At 41.0% G+C, this 12,533-nt stretch overlaps 1 protein-coding gene across 3 annotated transcripts in view; it reads right to left on the bottom strand.

Moving 5' to 3' along the window:
• LOC136868763 (zinc finger protein 271) overlaps window positions 1–9,311 on the bottom strand; it is a 148,921-nt gene extending 139,610 nt beyond the window's left edge. For 2 of the 3 annotated variants that reach the window (XM_067144799.2, XM_067144800.2), the window contains exon 1: window positions 9,127–9,311. The gene's annotated coding sequence lies outside the window, so the exon portion shown is untranslated. Of the gene's footprint in view, window positions 1–9,106 lie in introns of all 3 variants that reach the window. The other variant, XM_067144801.2, reaches the window with a different exon arrangement.
• Between the last annotated feature and the right edge of the window lie 3,222 nt (window positions 9,312–12,533).

The raw sequence follows: 12,533 nt of genomic DNA, 5'->3' as shown, positions 1-12,533 counted from the left end.
CCAGTCCTAGCCCTTTCCTGTCCCATCGTCACCATACGACCTAACTGTGTCGATGCGACGTAAAGGCACCAGCAAAAAAACAAAACATAATTGTATGTTCCTTTAAAAGGGAGATAAAAGCGGACTGGAATTCCATACTGTTGTCTGTCATGTTAAGCACTGAACTACCCGGAAGTCATCGAAGTGTTATCGCAGTCCAAGGTGTTATATACATGGCACGTGCGCGACCCTGATCAGTGACACTTAGTTGCTGCTCCAGACACTCGAGTGTATACTGTGCTTCCGCCCTACATTTTTATTCACCGCAAATGCTGAGTGGAAGCTCATCGGCAGGAAGACACTCAGGCACTCAGCGAGCACACGCTCACTCGCTTAGACTCATTTTTATTCACACCACCCATTGTCTCATGTTCTGGTCAACCACGTGGTTGGTAGCCATTGATTTTAAGGTGGTGTCTTCAAGAAGTGGCAACACCATCTTAACTGCATTTCTCACACCCCTTCCAGGATGGCATCTATGCCAAAACTACTAATTGAGATTATCACTGCAGATATGGTCTCGGAGGAAGATGGCCATTGTCCATCAAACCATACATATCTCCATTAGTGTAAAGATAATACTAGGTGGCTTTAGCAGTAGGCCAGCAATCTGTTCCATACCAACGCCATAATAACTATGAGCTCAATCAATTCTCTGATCAAATATGTACACTGAAATTGATTTAGCCTACTCTAAAAAGTGTAGATTTTCAAATTATTGTTCCTTTATGACCAGATCTTCTCGAAAATCATACCAAGTTCATCTGACTTATCTAAAAAGCCATTTATTTTCCTTTTCCCTCCTTAATTATAATATTATTAGTCTCGACAAGTTTCCCTGCTACCTGGCCTAATGCTTCCACAACCCACTTTCCTTACCTGAGGCATAGTAATACGTAACAGAGTTCACTTCAAATCATGCAGTGATCATTTCTTACTTCAGCTTCTCCCAGAAATGTCTGGGGTCGCTGGAGCCACCTAGGCTCAGTCTGGTTTTGGCCAGGGGTTTAAGACTGAATACCCTTTCTGACACCACGTGATTCCTGAGATGAAAATCTTGACCCAGAATCGGCCAGGGCTCGAAACTTGGACTTCCAGGTGGGATGCCAGCGGTTAAGCCATTAAGCTAATTATGCTCCACTACATAGAGGTTATTATCTTCCAAAAAGAAAAAAAGGAAAAATTCCCTCCATATCCACATAGGCCTATTACAGATTTCATGAATTCTAAGTCAGTTTAGTTTATGGATCTGCGGCCCTTAACCACGTAAATATTGCAGTGGATATTGTTATTCTATAAGGAATTTTCCATTACCCATACTAGCATAGAAACCATGTAAGAGTTTTCAATTTTACACTCCCTATCTCTTCCACACCAACTCATTACTGCCTACTCTTATTCCTCTGTACTACTTGCAATTCATCCATTAAAATAAATTATTATCACTATACCATTTTAGTGCTAACCCTTACTATTGCATCACTCAAGTCAGCTCATATGAGCATATATAGTTCATTACGGGCCTTGGCCTCCCAAGAAGACTGCTGCCTAGCCACACTGCCAGGAGATAATGGAGTGCCATGCGATCAATATGACAGCATCCTCGGCCATATTACTGGACTTTCGTGATCGATCTGCTAGCTCTCATATTATCTAATAGTTCCTCAGTTTGTCCCATAAGGCCGAGCGAACCCTTACTCTCAGTCCAGCATTAGTTTTAACTGGACTAGTCAGGAATCGAACCCAGTGCCTCTGCATAACAGATCCTCATCTTCTCCTACAGATGAATGCATTAACATAATCCTAGTCTTAATTCCTCTAACTAAGAAATCTCCACACCACATGTACATTACAGCCAAATCAGAGATTATATTATAGGCTATGGTTTCTCTGCTGAATAATTCAACTCCATGAACGGCCCTATTCCCCTCCACACTTAATAAAAACACCTTACCATCTTTTACCTTGTCCTCTCACTTTCACTGAATATTGTTTGTTCCTAACATATTATGCCAATTCTACTTTCTGCCAAGTCCCATAAAAATTGATTGTATCCCATACAGTTATTTGCTCATTTTATTTCTGGGCAGTCCTTGGCCTGTCGTATAAAAATGTGGCTCTATCATTCCTACCAGTAACGGTGAATGGGAATTAGAAATGGGAGGGCACAAAAATTTGTAGACAACAAAAAGTTCCTGGGACTGAGAAATATAGCAGGCATGGGAGGGGAGATATCAAAATTTTTAAAAATAGCTATAAAACTGTAAGTTTCTGATGCTCTCTGAACAAATTTTGATAGAGACGTAAAGGTTGACAGTCTACCAATTTAAGTATGGTAATAATAGTTTTTGATATATTGATTCAATAATACTATACAATGAAACTTTCACCAGAGGAACAATAATCACACATGTATTACAATTAAACAGAAGTACAGCATGAATATACGATTTTATATATATACAGTATGTCCTTGAAAAAGGTCCCAATATTTACAGGCGAGACACCACACAACAAATGAAAATGATGACGCTTGTTATTTAAAGGGACCTAACATCTAGGTCTTCGGCCCCAAAAAAACAAAGAAGAAAGGTTCTATAAACATTGGTCCCAAACCAAATATCTTTGGAGTTATGGTCTGCTACCACTAGTATCAAATATCACGATGTTCCAATAATTTACAGACGGTCGTATGCAACAAAAGATAGAAATATGTTGTTGTGTTATTGGAGAATGTGCCACTGCAGGAACAACTGCAAATGTGATTCATGCATGATGGGGCAATGACCCATTTTCATTGTAGGGTTAGACGATACCTAACATGGGTATTCCATGAGCGATGGATTGGTAGCGGAGGGCCAATACTGGCCCGCTCGTTTGCCTCACCTTAATCCTTCAGATTTTTTACTTTGGGGACATGTAAAGACCATAGTGTATGCAATCCCCATAATTGATGTGGATACACTACAAGAACGCATGTTCAATACCTGTGATGCAATCCAGCACCAGCCAGGTGTGTTCCAAAAAATACATGATTCCATGCGACATACAGCGGAAGGCTGCATTGTAATGGATGGCAGTCATATCGAGCACATGTCGTGAAGAGTAGATCAAAGACATGGTGATTATTGATGGTAGTGGTAGCAGACCATAACTCAAAAGATATTGGGTTTGCGTCTAATGTTTATAGGACCTCTTTTCCTTCATTTGTTGCGTGCTGCCTCCTCTGTAAATATTGCAACCTTTTTCAAGGACACCCTATATATATAATTTTGTGTTTATTTCTAGCCTGGTGCAGCCCTTGTAAGGCAGACCCTCCGATGAGCGTGCCGTGTATAGGATACTGTGTGTTACTGTAGTGGAGAATAGTGTTGAATGTGGTGTGTGAGTTGCAGGGATGTTCAGGAGAGTACAAACACCCAGTTCCCAAGCGAGGGGAATTAACCATTTAAGGTTTAAATCTCCGGCCCAGCTGAGAATCAAACCCGGGATCCTCTGAACCCACGAGCACTGCATTGACCATTCAATCAAGGAGCCAGACAATATACAATTAAAAAGTCATTTACTATTTGACTATACACTAACAAAGTGACAGACACACTGACTGAGTGAGACTGCCAGAATGACTAATGTGTGCGGCAAGCGGGTAAATTTTACCTGTGTCCATGACCTTGGCAAAAATATACTCCCCCGCTACCCTTCATCACAGCACATGCTACACATTGCTGCATGGGTCTCTGCTACTTGCTGTGGCGCGGTACAAATCCGTTAGCCACAACGAACAACATTTTGTGCGTATTTCCTCTAAGTATTTTTCTTAATAATTAAAAAATTAGCTGAAAAGACAACAGGGTTTGTGTAAATTGCTAATAATTCCTAGCTTCAGGTGGCTAAAATGGATTTTCCTCTCTCTCCACAAAGTGTGTGGGTGTGGGAGGGGGAAGAAGGAAGCCCTCCCACCCCTAATCACCGCCACTAATTCCTATGTCCATGGCTTAATAAAAGTACTTTCAGTGCACAATGCAGGTTGATGGTCTTACTAATACACAGTCCCATTTAGAATGTATCTCTAACGGTCTAGGGACAAAGGATGGTTTGGATAGTGATGTTGCTTCTTGTTTAAATGGGCCCAACCTCTAGGTCATCGGCCTAGGTTTGGGTAGGTCTAGCAACGCGAGTACAGGGAGGACTATGACTCAAAGTACGTTCCAGACACCGGCTCTTATTCCGTAGTTAACTGCTAGGCTATATTCACTCTCAGCCTCTCATTAGTTCACAAACCAGACCATGGGAGCCGACACCACAACTACGAATGATTAGTCATGGGTCATGCAAAGATGGAGCTTGGCGGTAACAAATTCATGTATTTAGTTTAAATGGTATGGCTTAAGCCGTGCACAAATTGAACAGGAGAGAGCATGTCAAAAACACAACTAAAAGTTCACAAAACAAAATAAGCATAAAAAATTTAATTCAGAACTAGTTAGAAAAGATGAAGAAAATGTTATTTCAAAAACAATCTATACACTAACTCTCACAACTGAAGAAACCTCAATAACTGATCTGATCATACGAAGTGATTACTACAAAAAATGGATACTTTGCCCAAATATGAGCAAAAACCAACTATGTTACTTTCACCTGAGCAATACGCCTATACATGCAAACATGAACTATCAGTTCAGATTAATAGCATGCAGCTCTACCACAACCAGCACCCTAACCTCAGTGTTACATTGGACTTGTCCTTTACACACTAACAGCACCTTTACGCCATTACAGCTAAAATAGGAGCTTAAAACATCTTATGTAAACCGACGGCCACCTCACTGGGTGCGCAACCAAGTGTACCACAGACTAGTATACTCAGTTGCTGAATACTGTGTGTCAGCCTGGCTTAACAGCTGTCACATAAAGATCAAGGTCAAACTAAACCAGACTGAGACTCATATCAGGAACTAATACATCTAACCAAGTCTACTGGTTGCCTACACTGTGTGGTATCACTCCTTCAAAATGCTCTAGTTCAAGAGTTTTGAAAGATACTGTCCAGACCGCAGTTCCCAGTAGCCTATTGCAGACATATCACACCATAAAATCTTATAACTTTGACTAACTTCAAGAAAACCCAATAACAGCACAATTGGTCGTCAGCAAACATCTTCAACCTGGTCCAGCAAGGCACCTCTACAACAGCATCCTGTCATACGACAAAATGCTATACCGCCAAGATTTTTTACTACCCCGACAACTATAAGCTAGCCTAAATCGAGTTCGAATGAACCATGGACCCTGTGCTGCCTTGGAAGTTTTGTGGGGTTGAAAACTGTCAGCTACCTGTAACTGCGCAAGTGATAAACAGAATATCAGTGCCAGTATTCACCCCAATGCTCTTAATAATAATAATAATGTTATTTGCTTTACGTCCCACTAACTATTTTTTTTAAGGTCTTCGGAGACGCCGAGGTGCCGGAATTTAGTCCCGCAGGAGTTCTTTTACGTGCCAGTAAATCTACCGACATGGGGCTGTCGTATTTGAGCACCTTCAAATACCACCGGACTGAGCCAGGATCGAACCTGCCAAGTTGGGGTTAGAAGGTCAGCGCCTTAACCGTCTGAGCCACTCAGCCCGGCCCCAATGCTCTTCAATGTCCTCTCAGATGTTAAAGATGCAACAACCCAGGGTATCCCCTGCCTGCTGTACGAGGCGACCAAAAGGGACCCAAGTAGCTCCTGACTTGGAAGCGGGGGTTGGCGACCATGGGACCCTAAGGAGAGACCACCGCCTTTGGGTGGAGGCAGTAGAACAACATTCACGGTATCCTCAGCCAATCTTAAAAGGCAACTAAAAGGAGCCCCAGTGGCGCTTAACATGGGAGCGAGGGGCTAGCGACCACGGGGCCCTTAGCTTAGTCGTGGCATTGCTTCCACTTACTTGTTCCCAGCTCCTCACTTTCATCTACCCTATCCGAACTCCCATGGTCAACTTTTGTTCTTTTCCGACCACGACGGTGTTAGGTTTTCAAAGCCTAGGGAGTCTTTCATTCTCATGACCCTCGTGGCCCTTGTCTTTCTTTGGGCAATACATTCGTTTTTCGCAGTGTCGGACCCCTTCCAGATCTTCCCTCTGATTAGTGTTAGTATAGGATAGTTGCCTAGTTGTACTTCCTCTTAAAACAACAATCACCACCACCACATACCAAGGCGACAGACAGGACTCTGTCTAACCTCTGAAGCAGTTGTGTGTTAACTGTTAAGCAGAACATGAACTAATAACACCAGTTGTAATGTTTGCATCCTAAATATAAGGACTGATAAGTATTGGAAAGGTGATGTATATTATTGTTCTTATTTTAATGTTTCTAATCTTTTGTTCTTGTTTCTTTATTATTTTTTACATGTATTTATTTCATAATATTGTTCATTTCCTAAATTTCAGCGCTGTGCATAATGGAATACGCTAAACAAATAACTGGGGGTCGAAAGGGTAGTATGTGGTCCTGTGGGTACACTTCTTGTTGATGGAAGTGCACTAGCAAAACACAGGAAATGCAATTTATTCCTACCAAGTCCGATACACGCACGTCCACGCTGTGGCCTCTGGGCATCGGGTACATTTTTAAGGTACACAGCTAAGTCATGTAAGGGCGGAAAACGAGTTTCCAACGCTTAAATGGGGACCAATCAGCTACGGGAAACAACGTAACAGAAAACATCGTCCACCAGGATTGCTGGGGGTTGGAGCAAGGCTAACAACCTCGCTCCGGAAAACAAACTGTTGCGAAGCCCCAGAATATGCCTCAGAATGGTGGATTTAATAGACAATGAGCTAAGCTAAAGGAAATGGACTATGCAATTGGTACATGGAATGTACGCACCCTTCTACGAGCCGGAGCATTGAAAGTATTGACGCAGAAACTAGAAGTCAACAAAGTGAGCATAGCAGCCATCCAAGAAACAAGATGGTCAGGAAGAGATGAGATTTGGGATACCAAAACCCACACAATATTTAGTAGCGAAAATTCGTACTTAGTTTTCGGATATTAATTCCCTGTCTCTCTCTCACCCCTCCGTCACCAAATAAACATGGTCACCCTGTGCTCTTCCAGTCCTATATAGTGTCCTTTTCAGTGTTCTATATGGCAGGTAATAGTAAAAAAAAACCCTAGTATTTTCACACCTCTACTCCTTCCTTGTACCCTAATGAATATATCTAATAGCATAACACGGCGCCTACAAGTGAACTGGAGATAGCGTGAATGTGTACCGTAACCCAGAGAAGCTATATACGATTTAATTGTGAGTGTGTGGAATACAGAAGAAATGCCTGAAGACTGGCACATAGGCATCATATGTCCTATATACAAGAAAGGGGATAAGTTGGTATGTAGCAGTTATAGAGGGATTACAATACTGTGTACAGTATATAAGCTGTTCACACCTCCATCCTGCAGAAGAGACTAGAACCCCTGGCGGAAGAAATTCTAGGAGAATACCAGGCAGGGTTCAGGAAGGGAAGATCCACTATTGATCAGATATTTACTGTGAAACAAATGTTGGAGAAGTGTTGGGAACGGGGCATAGATGTCGTACAGATGTTTAAAGACTTTCAACAAGCACAAGACTCTACTGACAGGGATAAATTAATGGAGATAATAAGAGGTTCAAGATACCAGAAATGCTGGTGCAACCAGTGGAATTAACTATGAGAAATACGATGGCGGGGTGAAAATTCAGACTGAAGTAGGTAGCTTCTTCGAAGTGAATCAGGCATTGAAGCATGGAGATGGGTTAGCACCAATTCTATTTAACCTGGCACTAGAATCAGTGATTAGAAAGATAAAGGTGGACACCAGTGCACCACTTCTATACAAAACAGCTCAACTAGTTGGATATGCTGATGATATTAATTTGATGGGAAGAACAACAAGGACAGTTAAAGAAGTATTTGAAGACTTGAGTAGTGAAGGCAAAGAGATTGGACCTAAGATCAATGAACAAAAGACGAAGGTAACGCCCCAGGCTCGGAGAAGGAAATATACAGATGACCATCTTGTCCCTGAAGGATCCAAAGTGGAGGTGGTGGATGAGTTTAAATATCTTGGCGTACATCTAACCAACAAGAATGAGGAAATGGTAAAATACAGGCAAGAATTCAAACTGCCAATAGAGCATACTTCGCAGTACTACCTCTTTTCAGAAGTAAAGATATAAACCAGAGCCTAAAAGTTATGCTATACAAAACCCTCATTCACAGTAAAGTGATGTATGGAAGTGATGCGTGGACCCTCCCAAAGAAAGCCGTGGAGAAGATAGATTCCTTCGAAAGGAAAATCCTGAGGAGAATTTATGGACCCATAAGCGTACAAGTGGAATGGAGAATTACATATAACAATGAACTATATTACCTGTATGGGGAGGCACCCCTGTCCCATGCCATTCGAATTAAGAGACTTAAATGGGCAGCTCATCTAATTAGGACGGAAGACCACCGAATTCCAAAGAAGGTATTCTTAGGAGACTGGAGGAGGAAGGCCTGTGGGAAGGACACGTAACAGATGGGAAGATGGTGTACATCAGGATTCAGCACACATCCTAAAGATCCAGAATTGGAGAGTTGCTGTGCGAGATCGACAAGTTTGGCGGAGAGGAACTGCGGAGGCCATGGCCCGAAAACGGGCCGTCACGCCATAGGTAAGATAAGTAAAGAAGTTACCTCAAAATAACGAGAAAATGACAGAGGTTACGAAAAATGTTACCCAAAATGATCCTTCCAAAAATGTGATATTGGATATTTCCACTTTTTGAACACTTAATTTCGTCAGTCTCAACATTTAACGGCAGAAAACATAAAGAACAGCTCTTGCCCACTTCATACTAAAGAAGGGTTATGAGAGATCTGACAGCTCATAGTTCAAAGGCCTAACATACCGGTCCACTAATTTCCATGAAAAAACCTGAAATTGAAAGAACCATCACCTTCAAATGAAATTAACGAACATAAAAACGACCACCTCCCAGAGATTGATTACAACCTACACCTATTAAAAATGCTCACAGCACACACCTCCGTCCTCCGTGATTTACCTTTTCTTCTTCTACTTCTTGATGAAGGTTATGGGCTCCTATATTTTGCCCAGTCACTTCTTCTTCGTGGTTAGTTGTTCGACTATACAATGCTTGTCTTGTCTTGATTATTTAATGGGCTTCGCGACTCTTCAATGCTCGAAGGTTCGACTTCGTAACAAAAGGCTACACGATACGTCCACAAGCGTCTCGGTATAATATAACACTGCGATAATACGAGGAATACGACCTGGCCAATCAGAATGCATTCTCGAAAAGTATGGCCGATGATGGCTTCAGCCTTTTACGTAAGTGCTGCCATCTGGTATGATTCGTAGTAAATATGAAACCATACCAAACCCCATGGCACTACAGCCCTTGAAGGGCCTTGGCCTACCAAGCGACCGCTGCTCAGCACGAAGGCCTGCAGATTACGGGGTGGCGTGCGGTCAGCACGACGAATCATCTCGGCCGTTATTCTTGGCTTTCGAGACCGAGGCCGCTATCTGACCGTCAGATAGCTCCTTAATTCTAATCACGTAGGCTGAGGGAACCTCGAACCAGTCCTCAGGTCCAGGTAAAAATCCCTGACCTGGCCGGGAATCGAACCCGGGGCCTCCCGGTAAGAGGCAGATATGCTACCCCTAAACCACGGGGCCGGCTCGTAGTAAGTATATAAAGAGAAAAAGCGCACAATGTGCAGGAATACAATAGTTAACAATACTTATTGGTTCTTGTCAATCAGAGAAAACTGCGAACAGCATTGAGTGCAGAACTAGTACAATATATAAGTATTGTGTCTGGGTGAAATAACGAGCCCACATCCACTCAGCAATAGTTATTATGATAGTCACTGTCCCTTACCGCCAAGCATTTTTAATAAACACTGCCTTTCATTGCATATCATTGCGTGATATCGATCACTACTGATGTTGTACAAAGCACAAACATAGGTGACGTCGGGATCGTGATACTTGCTGGTCATGCACACCTTGAAGTAAAAGCCGTGAACGGCATACCGTGTCAGTAAGGCCCGGTTTCTTCAACGAATGTTAAATGTTAACAATGCTGTTAAGGAGACTTAACACATAATTTAACAAAATTGTCGTCTCATCAAGAATTGTTAACTCTAACAAATTGTTAAAACATGCGTTAAATTAACCTGGCAGCACCCCTGTGTTAAACCTCTTAATAGCTGCTAAAACTTCGAATGGAGGCATGTAGAAGACGTAAGTTTGGAGCTTTACTGATGTATGTTGACTATTTATAAACTGAAGAAGGCAAAGGACAGCCCATACTAAGAAATAACAATTATTTAGAGTTGTCAGAAGAAAGATTTCTAATTACCAAAGCCATTATGAACAAGGTGCTAGATGATATTTAAAATAGGTTCGAGTTTCCAACAGATTGTAACTTATCAGCAAATACAGTAGAGATAATACGCAACACTTACGGATTTCGCCTTGCTAAAATGGGAGACAATTCAACGGTGGCGCTCCTAGTGACTTGACCTGAACAAAACGCGCTAAATTCAAATATCAATGGAAATGTATATACGGATATGGATAAATCAATTACGTCTAGAAAGAAAGTGCTATTGAGATATTAACATCGAAGTTGCTAAAGCAATTTTGTATAAATGAATGAAGAATTATTTAAAAGGTTATTATTCAAAGACTGAAATTAGACACATAAACAAGATATGAAATGGGCTGCCGTGAAATGGCTTGATCTTTCATTTATGCATTACTGTTTTAGCTTTAGCATTCCTGCCTGAATTTTTACGGTTGGATTTGTCTTTTTTCTCATTTAAATAACATTTTATCACCACATTAAGACACATGTCAATAAAAATATCAGCACATTCCTTACACACATGATGCAATGAATTAACAATAAAAATCTGGACAATTTTCCTCTTAATATGAAGCCTACTAACAGAAAGAAAATCTATAAAATCCCGGCTTTAATCTGAGAAGAGGGATAAAAGAAAGAAAAGTATGAAAATGTTGTCGATGGTGATGCTTTAAGGAATATTTACGTACAATCAGAGCAAAAATGTAACATACGCTTGACTGTATTGTCGAGTATTTCTAAAGTCGCTGGCCTGGAAATGGTGTGAACAGATCTTATAATTCTTATATAAGCGTAACGTCCCTTCTTTCTTGTACACCTTATCCAAATCACTTCTGTGACATTTCAAAACCCACAGATCACACCTACAAAAACACATCTGTACTGAAGGTTAACTGCTACACTATACAATAAAATATGCGTATTATATTTCAAGCCAGTTAAAATATGGGTCGAGCAGGTCAGAAGATTATGAAGTACTATAAAAATCTCTTTGTCACTGGAAGAATATATATGCAAACACAATATTACTTACATGTTCTTGTCACGAGGGAACCTGAAGAACGACCGCGCATTTTTCTCTACTTCGTAATTACTGCAGCCAAACACAGCACATACTTTTCCCCTCATGTTGAGAGGAGATATCAAGCAATGACACAAGCTACTATTTAATTAAGTCAACTCACTGAAAACGCATAAATAACACCAAAAACCTCACACAAAAATACACGTGCTCTTATGAGAGAATCAGTACTGTTCAGGTCTATCCGCTAGAGTGAGCCCCAATAGCTGTTCCTCGATATCTCGCTCAGTGTCGCGTATTATCTTCTTCTTCTTCTTCTTCTTCTTCTTCTTCTTCTTCTTCTTCTTGATGGTGTAGGTTGGACTGTGTGAATTTCGTCCAGTCACTATATTTGTGGTGTAAACTCAATAGTCTTGGATATGGAATTTTGTTATATGCGTTTTATTTTGAATGTGAGATAGATAATATGTTATGGGACCAATCATTGTAAAGAAAAAATCACACGCTTTGTTATGATTCGCTTGTATTAATCTGTAGAGGTTGGAATAAATTTGACAGTGGAAACAAGAAGCATATTTTGACTATATGAAGGAGGGAATAGCTCACCTTTCACAAATGCAATTTGGACTCATCAATAAATTTATTTAATGTATCAATTAAAGTGGGAGTGAGGGTTGACAATAAACAGGAAACCCTTGTAGGAAGGGGGATGGATAAATTTAGAAGGCGTTGCATAAATTGACGACGGGATGAATCAAATTGTGCACACTGAAAGAAAATGTGATAATTGTCACCATATGGGTGGCCACACACGCAGGTAGAGAGGTTAGAAAGGTGGAAATGGTACTTGTATTGTGGTGTAAGTGCGTGGTTGAAACGAAGACGTATGATATTTGTGATATGCCTACGAGTGTATGATCCATAAAAAACGAAGGTTTATGAGGAATATGCGGCTGAATTTGTTACAAAAATTTGCCTTTTGTATGAGTGGAATATTGCCAATTATCTTGCCACGAACTGTATGCTACATCGTAAAGTTCAGGAAGGAAGT

The sequence above is a fragment of the Anabrus simplex genome, chromosome 1 (assembly GCF_040414725.1).
Source record: "Anabrus simplex isolate iqAnaSimp1 chromosome 1, ASM4041472v1, whole genome shotgun sequence".
NCBI lineage: Eukaryota > Metazoa > Arthropoda > Insecta > Orthoptera > Tettigoniidae > Anabrus > Anabrus simplex.
This window is presented reverse-complemented; position numbering and strand designations above follow the sequence as displayed.